Raw genomic sequence first — 22,716 nt, 5'->3', positions numbered from 1 at the left:
CAGCCTCTGACCTTTCAGAGCCCCCATTCTAACGGGAAGAGAGAAATAAAGCAAATATTCCCAAGAACCAGGGAATAAATATTTGTTGTGCTGAAGGTTACGAAGGAAAGTTATGCAGAGCTGGAAAAGAATAAAGGAGGCACCCAGCTTAAACTGGGGGTTTGGCAAAGCTCAGCAGAGGAAGTGATGGTTCTTGTGGGGCTTCCTGCTCCAGAAGCTTCCTCCAAGTACCCCATTTTGCTTGGGGGAGTTTGAATGGATTCTGTTCCTTGCAGCCAACACTAGACAGAAGGCTAAAAAACTAAACAAAAACTCTTCTGAATTCAAATGAATCTACATCTAAGGGGGGAATTCCAGGAAGGAGGAAGGGGGTGGTGGGAGATATTTTTGAGGGGAGGGGCCTTTTCATTGTTTTTCAAATAATATTGCCAACTCTAAGGTCGTTCCTAAGTAAAGAGATGTTGTGAAACCTGAGCAGGGGAGTTGTGGCCCCTTTGGTTTGTGCTGGCTGTGGTGGTGGAGAGAGTGCCTGCAGTTTCCCGGCCCAGGAGGAAATGATGGCATTAATTCCAGGCCCAGGAGGAAATGATGGCATTAATTCCAGGCCCAGGAGGAAATGATGGCATTAATTCCAGGCCTGGAGAACAACGGAAAGCCCTGCTCCCAGGAGCCTAGGCACAGCCCTCTGGCTTTCCTGGGAGTTTCCCTGTGTTAAAATGCATTGGCTGTGAGTCAACATTTCCCTTGCAGCAGGGGGCTCCGCGCCTGAGTTCCTCGGCCTCATTTCCTTCCCAGGACCCGGATGACTGGCAGGCAACCGTGAATGACAAGCCCTGAAATTAGGGAGTGGGGGTGGGATTTGGCAGAGGGAAAACAGCCCTGACTTGGCAACAAAGCTCTTAGCTTTGGGGCCAAGAGAATAGCATTTAGCCACATCCAAAAAGTGCATGCAGAAAGTGCACCTCAGGGTGGGTGCAGGATAGTGTGCAGGTCCCAGAGAAGGCAGAACCAGTGGGAGAGGCCGTCAGTGCAGAGAGAAGCTCACAGTGGATTTGAAGAAGAGCGAGACTAGCCAGGGTGTCCTGGATGGCTTCAAAGCGTGGGCTGCCAGTTCCTTCTCTCTCAGGACAGGTGGATGGCCAGGATGCCACCTCATAGCTTTCTTTGGATGTGAGCTTCTATGATTGAATTCCGACCCCTAAGCTAGGAATTTGAAGAGCTGGGTCCTGGCTCCAACTCTATGCTGACCCGCTGTGAGACACAGGCAAATTGCTCATACTCCCTAAGCCTTAGTCCTCTCAAATAAAAGTGGAGGGACAGATCAATGAGATTGAAAGTCTCTTCCAGCTTGGTTGTGGGCTCTTGTTGGAAGTTCTTTCTTCTTATGTGTTTTAACCAGTCCCTACTCATCTTCACCTGCTTCTTTGTGACATCACATATGAGGTGGAAAACGGTGTCATGCACCATTTGCTATTGGTTGACGGGCTTCCATGGAATGAGATACCTCCATGTTTTGGGGAGCTTTATGATCATGGCTTCAGGCTCTATCTTTTCTACCTTTTCATATGCAACCCAACATGTAATTATAGATTGAAGTCACAAGAGGTATTGGCCAGGAGGGCAGAATTTGCCAAACCATGGGGAACTGTAGTAAGGAGCGAACACTTGTACTCAGATTGAATTCTGTGATGGTTTGCTAAAATCTTTTTAAAGATTTCTGCCATTTCAGAATTTTTTGTGAAATTTTTGCAAATGTAGTTTTCAAACTTTTTATTTTAACAGAGCCTAATGATCTAAAATGTTGTAAAGTTAGTATGGAGATAGGCCCTGCATCCACTTTTACCTAATGTCAACCTTCATCCAGATATTACCTTCTCCCGGTTTTAACTAAAGTCTTACTAATGTTAACATCTTATGTAACCATGGCACATTTATCAAAACTGAGAAATTAGCGTTTGTATAATACTATTAGCTATGCTACAGACTTTATTCTGGATTTCTCTAGTTTTTCCACAAACGCCCTTTTTCAGTTCTAGGATACAACCAGGATACCACAGTACATTTGGGTGTCCTGTCTCCATAGTGTCCTCTGATCTGTGACAGTTTTTGTCTTTCCTTTTTTCCCCCATGACCTTGACATTTTTGAATAGTTCTGATCAAGTATTTTAAAGAATGTCCCTAAATTTGGATTTGTCTGATGTTTTCTCATGATTAAACTTTGGATTTGCAGGAAGAATAATACCACACAGATAAAGTGCCCTTTTCATTGTTATGTTGTCAGGGGTACATGATATCAACATGACTTGTCACAGGTGATGTTAATCTTGATCACTTGGTTAAGGTGCTGTCTGCTAGTTTTTTCCACTGTAAAGTTACAACTTTCTCCTTTTTGTTTGTTAGAGGTGAGTGTGAATATTTTGATCCTTTAACTTTGTGAGGGGATATTATTTCCAAATCCAGGTCTTGGTCAAAAAATTCCTCTTACCCTAAGGAATAGGATTCTCTGAGATTGAAATGTAATCATTGTAAAAAGTGCTTTGGGAGGTGCCTGTGAGTCCAAGAAGGAAACAGCAGGTTAATAAAGGTGGGTCTCTAGCTGAGGTTTCAGGAAGGCCATAGAACAGGATGGGGGCCACAGGAGGTGAGGGAGAAGGGTGGGAGGGCAAAGTGGGAGTGCCTTGGTTCCACAAGGCAGTCACTCAGCTTAGGGGTACGATCTGTGGGTCTGCTTAGGGGGGCATTCAGATCTAGCCAGGTTTGCCTGAGGTCTACGGATGTTAGTACTTGCCATTGATCAGAAGGTAATTTCACATCATCTGCAAGCAAGGGGCCTGAGGAGAGCAGATTGACCAAATGTCTGCTGGATATGGGTTCGTAGGAGATTTTTCTGGGATCTCATCCTGGAATTGCCCCACTCTGGGGCCAGAATTCACCAGGGGCCAGCGGTCGAGCTGTTGTTTCAAGGGAAGGGCTCTGGGTCACTTTTGCTGCCTTCTTCAAGTCACAATGACTTTTAACAGGCAACATCTGACAGTGTGGGAGCCCCTTGCAGCCCTGGGTAAAATTATGATAACAAGAGGAAAAAGCTATTACTGCCACCATGCTTTCATTATGCAAATGATATTAAGATAGGCTGTGTGGATTGCCCCTGGCTATGCTATAATCTCCATGCAGTGATTATAATGTGTCAAACTTAGTCATTTTGATTATGACATGTTAATTACATGCCATCCTCATGTAGACATGAATATTACTCCCAGTCAGACAAAACACAAATTGGGGCCATTGTTAGTTGGTTAGTTGTGTGTATGCGTTTTAACTTTTTTTTTTTTTTTTATTAAATGGATTAAAAGATTTAAAAGATAAGTAATATTGTAAACGAATTAAATACTGGCCAGCTCCTCTGTGCTGCACTGGGTGGAGAGAAGGGATCCGGCTTACTTTAACTACTTCGGATGCATTTTGTGCTCTGGGTGCTGTTGGCAAAAGTGGGGTTTCCTGGGAAACAAGAAGCTTGGGTTGTTGGGGACGGGGATGGGAAGGGGTCTGAGCTGGAGTGAGTAAAAAGCTTGGTGGGGTGGGATGTCAGAGAGCATTTGAAAGCTCCAGGCCCAATATGGATTGGGAGAGAGTGTGTAGGAGAGTGACAGGGTGCCTCATAGGGATGGCTGAGCCAGCAGGGTCCTTGCAGACTCTCAAGTCCACTTCTCCTTTCACAGAGGAGATTCAAGACCCAGAGAGGTGAATAAACTTGTCCAGGGTCATCCAGACAATCTGAGAAATAGCTTGGACATAAGGAGCCACTGTGTATCAGGGCTGCTGTTTCCCTGTGGCAGTTGGTCTGGCCTTAATGGGAAATACCATGTCACCTCCAAGTGGTCACTGAGAGCAGGATCCTTGATCCATACATTTATGGATCAGAGTCAAGTCTAAACCCTCCAGCTTGCCATGTGGGGTCTTCCATGATAGGACTCCATTCTACCTGGTTTTTTTTTTGGCTCATGTGCTAGTCTCCTCTGCTGTACCTCCTTCACTTTTATGAGAATGTTTCTACTGTGGTGTCTCCAGACAGACCTTGAATCTTTCTTCCTTAGGGCTTACACAAAATCTGAGATAATAATAAAAGCTCACATTTATCTAGTGTATTTTGATTGGTATTTATTTACTATGTTTCAGGCACCATTCCAAAAAAGTTTATTTGTATTAATCACTTAGTGTCACAGCAACCCTATAAAATATGTGTTATTAGTATTCCCATATAACAGATGAGAAAACTGAGGCACAGAGAGCTTAATCCAGGGCAGTCTGCCTCCAGAGCACACACTTCTAATTTTTAGAATATGCTGCCTCTCTGGATTAACATTTTCTTTCAGTTGTATTTTTCTTCAAGGCCTCCATCCCATTGTTTCCTCCCTGGGAAGCTTCTCTGCTATAGGAGATTGTGCTATTATTCACAAATACATTCTATCTTTTCCTGAGGAGAATTATATCTCCCTGTTCCATGGATGTGGGTTTGGCCAAGTGGCTTGCTTTGATCATAACGTCAGTGGAATGACAGTCAATGTGGAACTCACTCAATGAAACATGAGGACAAGTATCACATCCAAGAAGAAGCTTTCCCAGCTGGTCTTTTCTTTTCCCACTGCCCTGACAAACAGAGATGGCCTAGACAGAGACTGCTCTGCCAGCCTGGGTTCCAAAATGAAGATGATTGGAGCAGAATGCCGCTGGTCATGCAGAGTGAGTTAGAAGTCAGGTATGAACCATTGCTATTGGGAGCCATGGACAGTCTGGGAGCATTTGTTACCGCAGCATAACCTAGGCTATTCTGACTGATGTGCCTGCTTTCTTTCCTCATCCCCAGCCCTCTCCCCCAGCACCCACTCCCTGTTGATCTTGGCAGCCCCTGACTTGTGGTTTGCTAACTTGTCATATCTTCTCTTTCTTCTAGACTGTCCTGTCAATGCCTTGAGGGCAAACAACGTGCCTGACACTTGTCCATTTCCCCATCCCTTACTCACACCCAGAACCATTTAGGCACCTGGCGGGTTCTTAGTACATGAATGCCTATTGAGTTCTTGATCTTTTTTCTTTTCTTTTAAAAAAAATTTATTTATTTATTTATTTATTTGTCTTTTTGTGACCGGTAAGGGGATCGCAACCCTTGGCGTGGTGTCGTCTGCACCGCGCTCAGCCAGCGAGTGCACCGGCCATTCCCATATAGGATCCGAACCTGCGGCGGGAGCGCCGCTGCGCTCCCGAGTGCGCCACGGGGCCGGCCCCCCCTTTATTTTTTTTAAAATCAATAAGGACATTATACTGAGATCCCATGTGGCCAGGCCAAAGGCTTTGGTGACCCTTTTTCCACCACTCCTTAGCCCTCTTAATAACCAGTCTCCTCTCAAAGCCATGATCTGTGCTTCTCTCCCTTTGTCCATGTGCTGGGGAGGTAGTGCGAAGCTTTGCCTCAGTGTGGGGGATCTTGGGCTGAGGAGTGGGGGGGACTTACTAAAGTGCAAACATCCCATTCTTAAGTCCCCTCAATGTCCCTCCATGGCACCCCATCTAGGTCCACATTTAGCCTTAACATATTGTTCCTCAGCTGCCTCATCGCCAAATGTCGGGGGGCTGGGTCAGAGGAGTTCTCCAGGTTCCTCCCAGCTCTTACACCATGAGTCCAGGCTCAGTGTTTATAGTAGAGGAATAGCTAGTGAGGAGGGGGAATGGGACCGACACCTCTGATACCCCTGTTACTTCCCTTGGGGGTGTTGGAGGGCAGGGCCGGGACCAGGGTGAGGTGGGTGAGGCACATAGAGTGCTTATTTAAGGAGCAACTCACTGTCAGAGTCATGTGCCCACACTGCACTTTCTCAATGTTGAGCTCAGCCTCCCATAGCCCTTGGAGGTTAAGCCCTCTGGGGGCAGGCACTCACTCTATTCCTTCTGAGCTCTGTCTTCAGGGACTAACTCAGTCCTCTGCACTCAGAGCAGAGAGGGCAGTTCCTTCCCACCTCCTCTACAAACACGCCCACTGATGTATAATGTCAAGTTAAGACAGGAGAAGGGAGAAGGGGAGAAAAGTTAATTTAAGGGGAAAATGATCTCTGTTCTCTGCTAATGGAACCTGTAAATTAGGGCATTTAATTACCAAAGACAATTTGTTCATTTTGGATGCTAATATTTACATTAGCAACTGCTTTGAAAGCATGAAATCTGATGATTTGGCAAAACACTTTGACTTCTTTTCCCCACATTAACCCAACAGGATGTGATTGGGCTATTTATAAGTCTCGTTGTGTCTATCTCCCTGGTGAGGAATTTTTTTCTCCCACCTCTTTCATGTTTTGTGAGCTCTCACCGATATTCAGCTTCTCACCTAGATACTTGGTACCAGAGGATCTCAGTGGGAAGGTGCTTGATCTAGTTCTATATTTAATGACACATTTCATCATAGAGGAACAGAGCATTGTACCACCTTTGTTGAAATTATATTTCCATGATAATTCCTTCCATTTGTATAACCCCTGGTGTCTTCCAAGGTGCTCTTACAGAGAAGTGCTCACCTCCAGCACCTGCTGGTTAAAGCCCCAGCTTCAGACTGATGCTGACGCCTGAGAGGTTTAGATGGGGCCTTCCCCCTAAAAGAGCCTGTGTCTGTAAGAAAGCATTAATTTGGGAGAGAAAGGGGCCAATGGATGAACCCAGGATGGACACCTAAGACCATCTTCAAAACAAGGACTCTCCAGGAGATACCACCTCCTCTGAGGTTGGCCATTCAGGTCTTGATGGGCCTCTTGTCTTGGCTACTGACCTTGATGGTGACCTACTCTATTCGGATGACTATCCTTGCTCATTCAATGTTCAAGGGACCTCCGCTCCTCAGCCTAGCAGCTTTGAGGGCAGTGGAGGAGGTATCAGCCCCATTTCCATTTCCCACTAATTATTCCTCCACTATAAACACCAAGCCTGTACTCACGGATCTCAGGGCTGGAAGGAACCTGGGGTACTCCTCTGATTTAGCCCACTGACATTTGGGGACGAGGCAGCTAGGATCCAGCAATTAAGAGACTTGCTTAATTTCGTACATGTGAATGGTATTGGGTGAAGGAATCCAAGCTGTTTTCTTTTGCTGTTAGGAACCCCAACGTCTCCCTTCAGAAGGCCGAACCTCTATCCTGGGAGATGGGCATAGAAGAAGGATCTCTATACAGAGGATGTGGCTGACTCTTATCCCACGCTGTGGTCTCAATGTTTGTGTCCCCCCCCATGCATATGTTAAAATCCTAACCCTAATCCATCACCTGACCCTAAAATCCATCACCCCAAGGTGATGGTATTAGGAGGTACGGCCTTTGGGAGGTGGTTAGGTCATGAGAATGGAACTCTCATTTGAGAAATAAATTTCTGTTCTTTATAAGCCACCGTATACCCAGTTTATGGTATTTTTGTTATAGCAGCCCAAACAGATTAAAACATTAAACATTTTAAAACATGTTCACTTCCCTTTGGAGAATCTTTCACAATAATTACTGTTGTGACCATCCTGTTTTTCCTTTTTATGCTTTGCCCTTAATTTAGTCACACAAATCTCTTAATTCTAGGTGACTCTGGCTAAAATATTTCTATGAGACTTTATAAAAGGTGTGGTGATAACAAAAGAGAAAGAAGAAAACAGAAATAAGATCATGTAGATAATAAGACTCAGTTCCTTCATCTTCAGTTGGGATCCCCTAAAGAGGGCCCCCTGCCTGCCTCCAGCCACCTCCATATGCAGAAGCCATCTTTAACCTCTGCTATCTGGACACCCCTTTGAGCATGCCTAGATTTCTGTAATTTTACATCTAGAAGAGAAAGAAGGCCAGCAATGGTGTTAGGGCTTGCTCTCTGCATTGGAAATGGCCAGTCTGCACTTAGCATTGATTCCATCCTCTTTGTAATGTACTTTCCTGAATTTCAGAGTCTGGAAAGGTAATATTTACATTTCTAAGACTCCCTGGCATTAGGGCTCTGGTTGAGAATGAAATTCTGTCCACTAGATTTACTTGTGTAAGAGTTGGAAAGTGGAACTGAGGCCAGGGCATTTTTCCTGAAGGTTTGGCTACTGCTGCAGGAAACATGGTGTCAACACCCCGGGTTGCTGAGCAGAGTTGCAGGTGCAAACAGTAACTTCGAGGGTGTTGAGAGACAGCTGTAGCAAAAGCAACAATAGCTCCTGAGTCCTGAATTGCACCTAGAGGGGCATGCTCTGACACTCAGTAGGTCCACTGGGGCCTCCTGACTCTCACCTTCTGCGACTCGTTGGCTGGGCATTGTTGTGCATGCTCAGGTGATCATTCCTGGAGATCCAGGCCACAGCACACTCCTCCAGTCCTTCCACCAATTTTGTAAGCACCAATTTCTCATATTAAAGCATTTCCTCCTTAATACAAATAGAATGATTTCTGTTACTTGCACGAACTCTGGCTGGTACTCTCATTTATTTGGCTGAAGCCCGCTTTCTTGTCTCAGGACAAAATGTTTGTCATCTTCAGAAGAGTGCCTCGCCCATCTACAGGTGTGTTGCCTCATTTAACCCTAAATAGCAGGAGACAGCAATGGAGGGGGCTACAAAGGCTTCTTTGGTACAGGCTTTCTGTAATCTTGTTGCCCCAACCAACCATAATTGCTCAGAGATGTGCACATGAAGTTGAAGGTCCGGCAGCCACAATATGCCTGGAAGTGAGAGATCCTCTGGGCCACAGGGTCTCTCCTGTCAAGAGAGCTAATGTCCCAAGGCACCAGGCCTAAAGCCACCAGATGGGCTAGGCCCCCATCAGTCTTACTGGGATGAGCTCCCATAAATAAAGCTTACAAAAAGCAAAGAGATTGGCTTTGACAAGCTTCCTGGAAGCTCATGTCCTGAGCAGAATGTTCAGGGAGAGAAGGGAAGTAGAGATTGGAGGCTGTTATCACCCTGGGTAATGGGAAGGCAGAAATGACTCACAGTGACCATCCAATTATACCTCATGATACGTCTATGCATTTGTGCTGCAATTTATATTTTCATATTCTGAATTACTTACAGATTGCTGTGTAACACAATGCCCCAGAACTTAGTGGCTTAAAATAACAAGGATTTATTATATGAGGGTACTTCAAAAGGTTTATGGAAGATTCATATTATCTTTTGGTTTTATTTTTCCCCAAGTGTTTTGAAGTGCCCTCATAGCACAGTGTTTGTGAGGGCCAAGAATCTAGAAGCAGCTTAGCTGTGTGGTTCTAGCTCAGGACGTCTCGTGAGGTTGCAGCAGGGTGTCGGCCAGGGCTGCAGCCATTGGAAGGCTTGACTGGGCTGGAAGATCCACTTCTGAGTTCCCAGCTGCTGGCTAGAGGCTTCACTCAGTTCTTCACCAGGTGGGCTTCTCATGCCTGCAGGCTTCCCCCAGAGCAAATGATCTGAGAAAGAGAGAGAGAGAGAGGGAGGGAGGGGGAGAGGAGAGAAAGAGTGACTACTGCATGTTTTATAAACCAATCTCCAAAGTGCCATATTCTATCAGTCACCTAGAACAGCCCTGGTGTATATATAGGAGGGGACTACACAGGGTATAAATTCCAGGAAAAAGGGTCATTGGGGACCACCTTGGAGGCTAGCTACCGCTTGTGCTTTATTTTTTTGCCAGGGCTGTGTTATTCTGTACATTGTATAGACAGTAGATGCTATTGCGCAGCACACTTTACCCAGAACTCTGCAGACCTCTGAACTAAGAGTGTGGACTGCCAGATAGATCCAAATGGAGAATTTGGAGCTTGATGTCTAAAGAAATTAGAAATATTTCCATTCCTTACATATTGCAAATTGGGTATTTTAATTGCTTAGGTAATGGGAAGAAAAAAATTTTAAATCTGAAATCATATTTTACATACATTCTTGAGCCCAGGGAGTAAATTGCTTACTCTTTTGGCTTGGTCACATTGGGTATTGACAGTGACCCTCTGTGCCCCATGCCCTTGGGCCTTTTTCCATCTGCTCCTCAGATCAACTCTGCTCTCTCCTTTAGCTTTTCCGGGAGACAAAGCACGAGCTATCAGTCCATTAAGATAACTTTGGAACCATTTAAGATGGGCTATTTCAAAAGGTACCTAATTCCCTGATCTTATAACTGAACCATTTAACTAGATCATTCTGTAAAAAGAAAATGCGTTAAAAATACCAGTTAATTACTTTTTTTAATTCCCAAAGCACAAATAAGTCCTAGTTAACTGTCTTTGCACATTTATATATTTAGACATCAGGGTGTGACTCTATCGCAGTCTTAGGAGCCAGCAGGCACAGGAGTAGAGCACAACTGGCTTTAAAGCAATGAGACTGGCTTCTTCAGTAACTTAGGGACCCACTTGTCTGCATTTATTGCCATGTACCATTACATATGTTATGCTGTAAAACCTTAGGAAGAAAATCCTTGAACCAAGGCCTTCATAGCAATTTTTGTTTTTAATGGAGGATACATATTGTTGGCCAAAGTAATATGGTGTACCTTGGTTATAAATGTCAATATTGAGAAATATTAATCAAGCCTCTGTCCTGCCTTGGTATACCAGATGAGTAAAATTCAAAAGCATGTTCAATTTACTCCTTGGAAGCAATTAGCATTAAAGAAACCCTGGGGAATAAAAGCTTTAATAAAATCATATAATCTTAGAGCTGAAAAATGATAATCTTCCCTCCCCACCCACCTTTGGACTTCAGAGCTGACAATATGCCAAAGAACCTGTACTGGGAGGGCCTCGGAAAATCCTCTCATATCACATCAAGTATAGCAGATAGAACTGGTTTTATGGACTAGTCTAGTACCTATTTCACTCTTCGACTGATACTTCGGTTTTTTGAAATCTAGCTACCTAGTGGTCTCGAATGTATGGAACTAAATAAGTATTGAATTGATCAATGAATACATAAGTCACAGACAAAGATAGGTTTTACATATCGATGCACAGAAATTCAAGCCTTTTGTCAATGGGAGAGCCTCCTCAGTCCTATCTTAGGACCTGGTTGCCTTTACTTTTTGCACTACTGAAGGAAGATTGGTTGTCTGGTTTCTGGGTAATCAGTAAATTAGAATAAGTAAAGTAAAAAGAGAAGTTGCTGTCAGAGATAGGCACAGACAGTAACAGAACATGATAGGTGATGCCCCAGAAGAGGGGAGAGACAGGACACTTACAGAAGCAGACATACACTCAAAGATGTACGGTAGTCTGGGGTTATAAGAGAAGCACAAGCAGCCATAAACATTTTCTTGGCATTTGAAGGAACTAGTGCATTACATCTCAGTACTAATTCATTTATTAATTATTCCATTCCAAGAACATTTAAGTGTCAAACAGGTGCCAACAATGAGGAAATGAGACTATGTTGGGTGAAGTCTAAGACTTGCTAGCTCTGTGGTTCTGCAAATATTGAGCATCTTCAGGGAAAGCACATCGCAGTGGTTTGAATGTGTTTTCTCCAAGATTTGTGTTGAAAATCTCCATCATGTTAGTGGTAAGAGGTGGGGCCTTTAGGAGGTGATGAGGCCATGAGAGCTCCACCCTCACCAGTGAGTTAATGCCTTATAAAAGGGCTATTGGGAATGAATTTCCAATTCCACTCTCTGCTGTGTGGGAACACAGCATTTGTCCCATTTTGACTCTGCCACCTTCCACCATGTGATGGTGCCACTGTGAGAAGATGCTATCCATGGTTCAGGCCCTTGCTGGATGCTGAAGCTGCTGACACCTTGATCTTCGGCTTTCTAGTTTCCAGAACCATGGCAAAATAAATAAGTGCCCTTTATAAATGACCCACATCTCAGGTCTTTGGTTATTGCAGTACATATGGACTAAGACATCCATGCTAAGCATCCTAAGTTCTCTGAGTCTATTTCCAGGTACCACTAAATAAAAAGCCTTACTCATATTCATTCTGCTCTGTAAAGAAGGCAGGGAAGCCAGATCTGCTTTTAAAAAGGTCTTCATCTTGATGGGTGTAACCAAGCAAGTGTTGGTGCTCATCTCAGCCCACACCTGGTGTAGCAGCACCCTCTTGGATAGGCAGGAAATGAGACATTGCCACTTATGTCTGTGGAGCATCAAGGAGTAAAGGCTGAGAAATCAGGTCTCTATTTTGGGATTGGAGAACAGGTAGATAGTGGGAAAGACAGAGCCTCCTGGGAAGACTGGTGCGAACATCCCAGAACTATAGTGCTCCCAAAATCAAGCTCTTAGTCACACTTTTGGTGGAATCAAGAAAGTGACAGCTCACGAGTATGAAGACACCAACAGAAGCAGGGAAGGTGCAGGACCACCTTCTAAAACCTGCCACACGGGGCAACACAATTTGACCTGCAGAACTTTGAATTGGTGTAATTATAAACCATGTCGTGATGGTATTCTCTTGAAGTGTTTAGATTATTGACTGCAGTTTGGGCTTACTAAACAATTTCTTCGTGCCCCCCCAGGTCCTCCACAAATGCCAGGCTCTTCCCAATTTCTAAATTGTAAAAGACTGCAATGAACCTATTTCACCCAAAATGATTTGGGGCCACTGAGAGTGCTAGCTGTTCAGAGTGCCTCCCTGGGCACACACAGGTAGAGGTCATTGCCCTCGACCAGTCATAATGAGACCTCAAGCTGCACCAAGTGAGGGGCCCAGGCTGGAGATGGTCTGTTGTGCCAGCGCCAACGGCAACGTTAACACACATCATCAAGGAACAGAACCCCAACACACTGAACAGTGCCTGGCTACTCTTCATTTCACAGAAGATGGAGTTAGCATGGGGTGGACTATTAGAGGCCAAATGTCCTCATTTTGCAGCTGAAGACAGGAAGGCTGGCAAGTTTTGAGAACATTTCCTGGGAGTATGGGAAATCAGAGACAGAGCCAGGTCTGGGCCTTGGGTCTCCTCTCCCCAAGGCCACACTCTTCCCCACTGCTTCTCAGTCTGAACCTGACCACAACTACTCTCTACACAGGGCAGGTGAGATAATCCTCACTTCCTAGGTGGGAGAATTATGGTTTAATGAGGCAGGTAATGACTGGTAAAAGGACACATGTGGGATGGAAATTTAATTTTCTAAAGAATAGTTTTCTAGTTTCAAAGATGGAACCAAGAGCTGGTTCTTTTCCCCAACTAAGTGGGCTCTTAAATAGAGAACACCACCTCACCATGTGGGAGTAAAAGCCAGTTTTCTTGCCTTTTCCTGTGAGCCTATACTCTTTCAGAGGAGAAGGCAGTGTCAGGCTGTGGTTCAGAGCATGCATGCTGGAGCCAAATGGCCACTCATTGGTTACATACCCTTGGACAAATTAATCTAACTTCCGTGTGCTTTAATTTTCTCATCTGAAGAATAGGGCCAGTAATAGAATCTATTTCTTAAAGGTGTTGAGAAAATTAAATGAGTTAATACATGTTAAGGGCTTTATTATAGTGCTTGGCACAGAGTTAGGTGTTAGCTGTCAAGCTGTCACTTAGCCAAAGGGATAGTAAGAGTTATTACAGCTCTCAGCCTTCTATGGAGGACAGGGAACCCTTTTTGCTTCTCACTATAAGGTGGAAAAGGCAGTACAAATTGATCTTGATCTAGATGTCCATTGTCTAAAAATGTCCATGCAAGTGACAGAAAGTCAAGAAATAAACAGAACCAGCAACACTCTGTTAGTCATTTGAATTCAAATTAAAATTCAAAACAATTCACTTGAATCTGACCAATGAATTGAGCCTTGATGACATCAGACATCGGCCTGAGAGCCGAGACTTGCTAACACACGATACATTCCTGCTAGTGGCACTGGCTTTACAGGACACACTAATCTACCCTTGACCATGGCAGACAGATGAGTGTTAGATGGAGTGAAATAGATCTGAGAGCTCCGTCGTGTTTATTAAGCACAAAGTTTCTCCTCCTAGATTTAAGTCAGATCCCAGGGTTACGAACTGACTCATTTCCCATTCAGATGACTTAGTGAATATTCTGTTTTTTTTTTAATTCATCAATTTTTACTCCTGTGTAAATCAATCTGACTATGCTCAAGCCTGTACTTAGTTCAGTTCAGCAAACATTTTCTGAAAGCTAGTGCGTATTAGACACCTTGCTAGACCTCAGGAACTCTGAGATGAGTGAGATACACTTCCTGCCCGCAAGGAGCTCACAGCCTGTGTGGAGAGGTAGGCACACATGGGTCGGGGTGTGAACCCAGAGGAGGGCACCCAACCAGACAGAAGGGAGGGAGGAGGCTTTTTAGCATCTGAGCCTCCAACCCCTTCCACTTCCCCCTCCACCAACTGCCCCACCTCTCTGTTCCTCTTTTTAGCTTCTACTGTAAGCTCACAACTCGAAAAACTTTAACTCTTCCAAATTCAAGATTCATATACTCACTACCTTCTAGCTATCTGTACTTGGATGCTGAATAAGCATTTAAAACCTTCCCTGTTCCATTTTGAGGTATTGATTGTCTCATCCCCAGACCTGCTTTCCCTGCCATCTCCCTGTTTATTCAGTTAATGGTAACACCATCCGTCCAGTTGCTCTGGTCAAAAAACTTTCGAATCATCCTTAATTCTTCTCTTTTTCTCATATCCCACATTCAACTTATCAGCAGCTACATTTATCTTTACCTAAAACCCCCATCTAGATCATGATGTCTTCTGATCACTTACACTGCCACCACCAAGCCACTGTCATCTTTTGCCCAGAATATTGCAATAGACCCCTCTGCATTGGTCTCTCTGCTTCCATCCTTGCCCTTCTTTGATATATTCGTTCTTTCTTTATTTTATTTATTTATTTATTTATTTATTTATTTTTTTATTTGAACTTCTCAATATACATTGTAGTTGATTTTTGTGACCCTTTACCCGTTGCTCTTCTTCCCTCCCTTTCTCCCCTCCCCGCCACGTCATATCTGTTCACTTGTCTTAACAAGTTCAAGGAACTGTTGTGATTGTTGTGTCTTCTTCCCCCCCTTATTCGTTTGTGTTTATTTATTTATTTATTTTTAGCTCCCATAAATAAGTGAGAACATGTGGTATTTCTCTTTCCGTGCCTGCTTGTTTCACTTAATATAATTTTCTCTAAGTCCATCCATGTTGTTGTGAATGGTAGTATTTCATTCTTTTTTATAGCAGAGTAGTATTCCATTGTGTAGATATACCACAGTTTCCTTATCCACTCATCTGATGGTGGACATTTGGGCTGGTTCCAACTCTAGGTTATTGTAAATAGTGCTGCAATAAATATTGGAGTACAATGTTCATTTGTTTTGGCAGCTGGCCGGTTTGGGGATCCAAACCCTTGATCCTGGTGTTATAACACCATGCTCTAACCAATTGAGCTAACCTGCCAGCCCTTTGATCTATTCTTAACACAGAAGTCTATCAAAAGATGGTCAGATCATGTCCCAGTTCCTCCTTACATGACTCCAATCTCAGAGTCCAAGTCCAAGTGTTTTACTGAACAATATCTCATTGTATGGATACACCCCATTTTGTTTATTCACTCATCTATTAATGGGTACTTGGGTGGTTTCCATCTTTTGCTTGTTGTGAATAATGCTCCTACGAACATTGTGTACAGTATCTGTTTGAGTCCTTGATTTTAATTCCTTTGAGTATATACCTAGGAGGAATTTACTGGGTCATTTGGTAATTTTATGATTAACTTTTTGAGGAATTGCCAAACTGTTTTCCACAGCAGCTGCACCATTTTACATTCCCACCAACAATCCACAAAGGTTCCAAGTCTTCAGATCCTTGCCAACACTTATTATTTTCTTGACCATTACTCTGCTTTTTGCATTTTCTTGAAGGGGTCAACTATACTCTGGTCTTTGTGTCTTGCACTTCCTGTTTCCTTTACTTGCAATACTGTCACCAGTGGCTCACTCTTCCATCTCCTTTAAGTCCTTGCTCAAAGGTCTTCACTAACCACTCTATAAAAATTGCACCTCTTTCCTGCTTTGAAGTTTATCTGTAGTACTTACAGCTTTCTAACTTATTGAATAACTTGCTATGTTTTTATCATCTGTCCTCCCTCTTTCTCCACTCTGTGAAGGCAGGGATTTTTTTTCAATCTGTTTTGTTACTGCTTTACCCCAGTGCCCAGAATAGTGCCTCGTCCTTAAGGGACAAGCACTATTATCAAAAATAATTATGAAATGAATGAATGATGTGTCTGAGCTGAGAGTTTAAGGTTGAGTTGATTAAGTTAGGCAGAGAGGGCAAGGGAAGGGAAGAGGTTTTCTATGCCGAGGGAACATGTGAATCACCATGAATTGGATCTGCTTAATGAAATGGATGACAGTTACCTGGAGGTAGAGACCCCACAGTTACCAAATGTATCACTAGATTTTTCTTTGCTCACTTTCATTACTATTTGTCTCCCTTACAAGCAACAAGATTTGCTTATATGCTAATGGGTGACTACTAGATTCTGCTAAGTTATAACAATGTGGATGTTTGCAGCCAAACCTACCCCAGCAAACTTGTAAGAGAGCAGAAAGTCTACGCCTGGAAATAGACCTACAAGACTGCCACCTTGATTGCTGTTACTATCATTACTTTTGTGTCGGGCTTGCAGTGGACATTCTCTGTGACCCACCACACATTCTACATTCTTCAGTCCTAAACACAGAAAGTTTTAGCCCAAGGTTCTTACATGATGTTGCTGCCTCTTGTTGCCCCCTACTCAAATTAGAGTGGGCTGGAGCCCCCCACCCCATCTCCACCAGCACATGGACATTCCCCAGACCATGCTGCCTACTTTGTGGCCGTACCACGCTCTGCTCCTCCCAATGAATGTAGAGCATTAGAGAAGGACGCATGAAATTGTAATGATGTGAGTCAGGGTCAGAGTAAACTGTAGCTGATGCCAAGTGCCAAGGAAGTTTTCCTGCTCTCCTTACACCTTTTATTTCCAGCTCCACAAAGCAGCAGCTGGTGTGGGGACTTGGTCAGACTTAAGGGCACGTGGGAAGTAGAGGAAGAAGGGAAAGAGCAACCGATATTTCTTGTCTGTTTTCTAAGCCCAAGTCCTGCTGGAGGATCTTTCTGTGCTATCTGCATATAGCTTCTGTAGATACAGCAGGAGCACTTCCTACCCCAAGGGCAGCCCTCCTCCCGCCCTTTCTACCTCCACAGAAAGGGGAGAACATGGACCTCAGTGAGTTATTTGACAGCAACCTGCAGCCAACCTGCTTCTGGTCTGACCCATTTTTTTCCAACTACATTGTGACTCTCATAATCCCTGCTCTGCTCTCCATCTTGCCTAGAGGCTACTCGAGTTCATTAGATTAAAAAAATCTATAAACTATTTTAAGCACCTTGGAGGTAAGTGCTCTATAAGTACAATGTAATAATAATAATGCTACAATAATTACCTTGATTAATTTATGCATAAGACAGAAAAAAAGATTCTTAATTAAGAAACATTTCAACAGCGTGAACACAGGCCTCGTATATTGGAAAGTGATACCACCAGCAGGGATTCTAACTCTGGGCCAGACCAACAAGGATAATGAGTCACCCATCCTCATTCTCAGTGCCCCTGAGTGTTTTGTGTTATGAGCAGATGACTATGCTCTGTGGCCAACAGATGGGAAAGGCAGAAGATGAGAGAGAAGTTTGGTTTTGTAATTATATAAAACAGAAACCAAGTTAACCTGATGATACTCTTGTTGGACTGCAAGTAATTAAGAACCACTAGTAAGCTAGTTAGTAACATCAATAAAATGAATTAGTTTATTTTTCAAACATAGTCAAAACAAGCATACAAAACAAGTATATGGGATCACCTGTGGGTGGGCATAGACCTAAGCTGAAAGCAAAATTTTGTGACCATCCCTCACTCTACCTTTCAGGTTCCTAAGAGCTACTAGGAAGAGATATACACTTTGGCGTTGTAGGTATATTGCAAGGATACAATGGGATGTGGAGTGGTTCAAGGTATGTCCTTAGCAGCCATATAGTTCTTCCAAGGTTCAGCTCTTCTGAGATAAAGATGTGCAACATACTCTACAGAGAAAATACAAAAATAGAGAGAAATAAAAAAAAAAAATAGTTCAGTATCAGGACAATAACCAAAAGTCCTATAACCCGTCTTTTTGTTCAGCCAGTTGTTGATCTTCCCAAACAGAGGATTTGGGTGGGCCCATTTGCAGCACTCAGTATGACATGCTTCTGCCTGGTAGAAAATAAGCTGGGCTGCCTTAGGTTGCCCTGGTGCCTGGGCCATTTGTGGTTGCTTCAGGTTGTGTACTTGTCCTGGATCAGATTTGCTACTGCTTGGGTAGCAACCAACAATGTGTCCTGCAGGAGATCTAATGCCCTATTTTGTGGGAAGGAACTGATGGACCACCTTCTTTGAAGGTAACCATATATAGCCCCTCCTTTATTCTGTCCTGTACAATTTCTAGCCCATCCTCTGGGGAAAGCTATCAAATCACTGAGAAGCTAAGTTAAGAAGTGATATTCCTCTTTTAACAGCTAAGCAGAACTAGGAAAGTCTATCTACAGAGGGTCAAAAATGTCTGGAGCAAGAGAAAAGAAATATGTGTGTGCATGTGTGCCTGCATTTGTGCATGTTTATGTGTGCAAGGTATTGTTGGTGGAGTGGGGAGAGTGTAAACATAAAGTTACAAGATTAAAAAATAATTTGGTGGTCACCTATAAGTGCTGTTTTAATCAGATTGCTTTCCTATCATCTAGCACAGAGAATTGGCAGTTCCACATGTAGTAAAGAAACTGATCGTTTTGAATCTGAGAGAACCAGTTGAGAATGGGCTAGAGCAGGGCACTGCAGTAAGGGACTTTCACAGATAGGGCGCAGCAGGAGCACCCTGTATGAGAGGACCAAGCAGCACCATCAGAAGGTTGGAGGGACACAGAATGGGAAGATGCAAGAGACAACCTTATCTTCTCGCAATTCATGTGGGCCAGTTTTCCTCTTCCCTCCTCAGGGCCAAGGTCTTTACTTATTCATTGCCCACAGCAAGTTGTTTCCGTGGAAAGGCTGAACACATAGAAACGTGGTCTTCCTCTGCCTGCAGTTCAGTGGGATTGGGCCACTTGTGCTGTGCACTCATGAATCAATCCAGCAATCAATATGCTTCCTCTGTGCCAGACACTGTGCTGGTGGTTAGGTTACAGGAATGAGTGACACACAGCATTGGTCCTTGGGCCGCACATAATATATTTGGGGAATATTAGCTATGGGTGGTAGGTTGCAATAATGTTCCCAATTTTTCACTGTTCTCTGTAGCCACATACTTTCTCATATGACTTTGTAGTGTCCTTTCATCAGGGACAAGTGACCTGCCCCACTACTTGACACTGGGCTCAAACATGTGGACTAGCTTTGCCCAATGAGATGTTAGCAAATGGGACATTGAAATAGGCCCTGGATTTGCTTGCTTTCCTGAGTCTCTGACATCACCATGACAACATGACCTGCTTAGCCTGATGGAGGACAGAGACACATGGAAGAGAGCTGAGCCATCCATGTCATTTTAGTTGAGACTAATACAGATGAGCCCCTAGCAGCTGGCCCCCAGCTAAGTGGGCTCAATTGAGACCAGAAGAGTCTCACAACTGAGTCCAGCCTGAAGACTCAAAAGCTAAATGAATGCTTATTGCTTCAAGCCACTGAGATTTGGTATGGCTTGTCACAGCATTTTTGTGGCAATTGATACAAATATGAAAAGGTACCTAATGATACCAATGAATCTGAATCTGTACAGACTACCAAAGATCACTGCACTGGAAGAAAGAAGCCGAGTTCTGTCCTGGCTCTAACTAAAGTGTGACCTTGGGCATGTTACTTTTTGACTCTACATCTTCTTCTCTGTAAAATAAAAGAATTAGACTAGGTCTTACTAATTGTGGTTAGTGGATTCAGGGGGTCTTTGAACCCTGTGAAATTATGTGTGTATTTGGTAGGTGCCTGCTTTTCATGGGAGAGGGTCAGTCTAGAGCTTTCATCAGATCCTTAAAGGGACTGTGACCTCAGAAGTAAGAACTCCTGGAGGAGAAGCTTTCTGAAGGCTCTCTGGCTCTGACTCTCTGTGCCTGGCTCCTGTGTTGGTTAAGCAGCACAGGAGTTAGGATTGAGCTGCCCTGTGGGCTGGGGTAGGCGGGGAAGGTTTCCCATCTACCAGCCTGTGGTTTAGACTCCAGTCACTGTGGGCAGAGTCTGAGTCTTGGCCATGATCCACATAACACTTTAGCTAAGAAGGAGTCCCCATAACTGGTAGGACATTCTGGAACTGCACCATGAGCTCTGGGCCCTCTCCATTGTTCCCCTACATTTCTCTCTGTTGGGCCAGCCCTTAATTGCCTTTTTCTTTTCTTTTTTTTTTTTTTTAATTTTATTTTGTCGATATACATTGTGGCTGATTATTGCTCCCCATCACCAAAATCTCCCTCCCTTCTCCCTCCCCCCCCCAACAATGTCCTTTCTGTTTGCTTGTCGTATCAACTTCAAGTAATTGTGGTTGTTATATCTTCTTCCCCCCCCCCAGTTTTGTGTGTGTGTGTGTGTGTGTGTGTGAATTTATATATTAACTTTTAGCTCCCACCAATAAGTGAGAACATGTAGTATTTTTCTTTCTGTGCCTGAGTTGTTTCAGTTAATATAATTCTCTCGAGGTCCATCCATGTTGTTGCAAATGGCAGTATTTCATTCGTTTTTATAGCTGAGTAGTATTCCATTGTGTAGATGTACCACATTTTCCGTATCCACTCATCTGATGATGGACATTTGGGCTGGTTCCAACTCTTGGCTATTGTAAAGAGTGCTGCGATGAACATTGGGGAACAGGTATACCTTCGACTTGATGATTTCCATTCCTCTGGGTATATTCCCAACAGTGGGATGGCTGGGTCGTATGGTAGATTTATCTGCAATTGTTTGAGGAACCTCCATACCATTTTCCATAGAGGCTGCACCATTTTGCAGTCCCACCAACAGTGTATGAGAGTTCCTTTTTCTCCACAACCTCTCCAGCATTTATCGTTCAGAGTCTTTTGGATTTTAGCCATCCTAACTGGGGTTAGATGGTATCTCAGTGTGGTTTTGATTTGCATTTCCTAGATGCTGAGTGATGTTGAGCATTTTTTCATATGTCTGTTGGCCATTTGTATATCTTCCTTAGAGAAATGCCTACTTAGCTCTTTTGCCCATTTTTTAATTGGGTTGCTTGTTTTCTTCTTGTAAAGTTGTTTGAGTTCCTTATATATTCTGGATATTAATCCTTTGTCAGATGTATATTTTGCAAATATTTTCTTCCACTCTGTTGTTTGTCTTTTAACTCTGTTAATTGTTTCTTTTGCTGTGCAGAAGCTTTTTAGTTTGATATAATCCCATTTGTTTATTTTTCCTTTGGTTGCCCGTGCTTTTGGGGTGGTATTCATGAAGTCTGTGTCCAGTCCTATTTCCTGAAGTGTTTCTCCTATGTTTTCTTTAAGAAGTTTTATTGTTTCAGGGTGTATATTTAAATCCTTAATTGCCTTTTTCTAGATAGCCTCTTCTCCCTGAAGCCTCTCCCACCAGCCCAATTAGTCTGGTTTCTCCTTTGAGCCGCCACGCTGCTTTGATTCTCCATAACCTTGTAGTTTACACTGAGTTCTGCAATGTCTCATAGCCCCAGCTGGACTGTAAGCTCCTGGAAAGCAGGAGTCATTTCTTCTGCCTCTCAGAGGCCCTGACAGCCTTGAGCACAGACCAGCATCTGGCCATGGCCCCTGAGCAATGCTGGTGCCAGTGCCAGCCCTTGGAACACTCTGAATGAAAAAGTTTATTTTCAGGCTCCCTTACGCCCCCTTGAGTATCCTCCCCAATGTCCAGACTTCCATTGACCCCAGCTATCACTCCAGACTGGCCCTTCCTTTCCTAGATGAGAGCTGAGGTCTGTTTTATTCCTCTTCCCTTTTATTTTTTTGTCTTTTTCATGACCGGCACTCAGCCAGTGAGTGCACCGGCCAGTCCTATATAGGATCCGAACCCGCGGCGGGAGCGTCGCTGCGCTCCCAGCGCCGTACTCTCCCGAGTGCTCCACGGGCTCGGCCCCCTCTTCCCTTTTTTAGTGGCACTTTCTGCATTCTTCAAGGCCCTCTCAGGTGACAGATGAATTGATCTAGCTAAAGTGTTAATGGCTAATAACAGCAATGTCTCCTCTGGGTACTAATTCTGCATTTGAACTGAAGTTTTCAATGTTCTCATCCATCGGAATGACTAGACGTTGTGACTCCTGACAGAAGCTGGTGGGGATAAAATTTTTAGAGAAAATTTTATGGCATCCCTGAAATCACATTGCCCAGCCAATTGGCATTCTAGGCTTTTCTATAAGTGGTCTTAGAGAGGCTGAGAGACAAGACAGACAAATGGTTTTATACTAGCAGGACCGCCTCAGGCTATGGTTCATTTTTAATCTTCATATTTTCTAAGTCACCTGTAATAAGCAAGTCTGTGAAATGGGTCTTGACTTTAGAACTGGTGTATGTGTGTGTGTGAACGTGTGTGTACTCATGCTAAAGCTGAACCACAAACATTCTATTTTTGTCTTTAGCTTGCTGCTGTCATGTTATAATGCAATATAATGAAATCCTATAGCCTGAGGAATACCCCAAAATCACCTGGTCCTGCCTTTGGTTTACTAAGTTATTGTTACCATCATTTCCATTTTAAAGGTGGGGCAAGTTATGCTCAGAT

Source organism: Cynocephalus volans, chromosome 13 (assembly GCF_027409185.1).
Source record: "Cynocephalus volans isolate mCynVol1 chromosome 13, mCynVol1.pri, whole genome shotgun sequence".
Classification (NCBI taxonomy): Eukaryota; Metazoa; Chordata; class Mammalia; order Dermoptera; family Cynocephalidae; genus Cynocephalus; species Cynocephalus volans.
Note: the sequence above shows the minus strand (reverse complement) of the source record.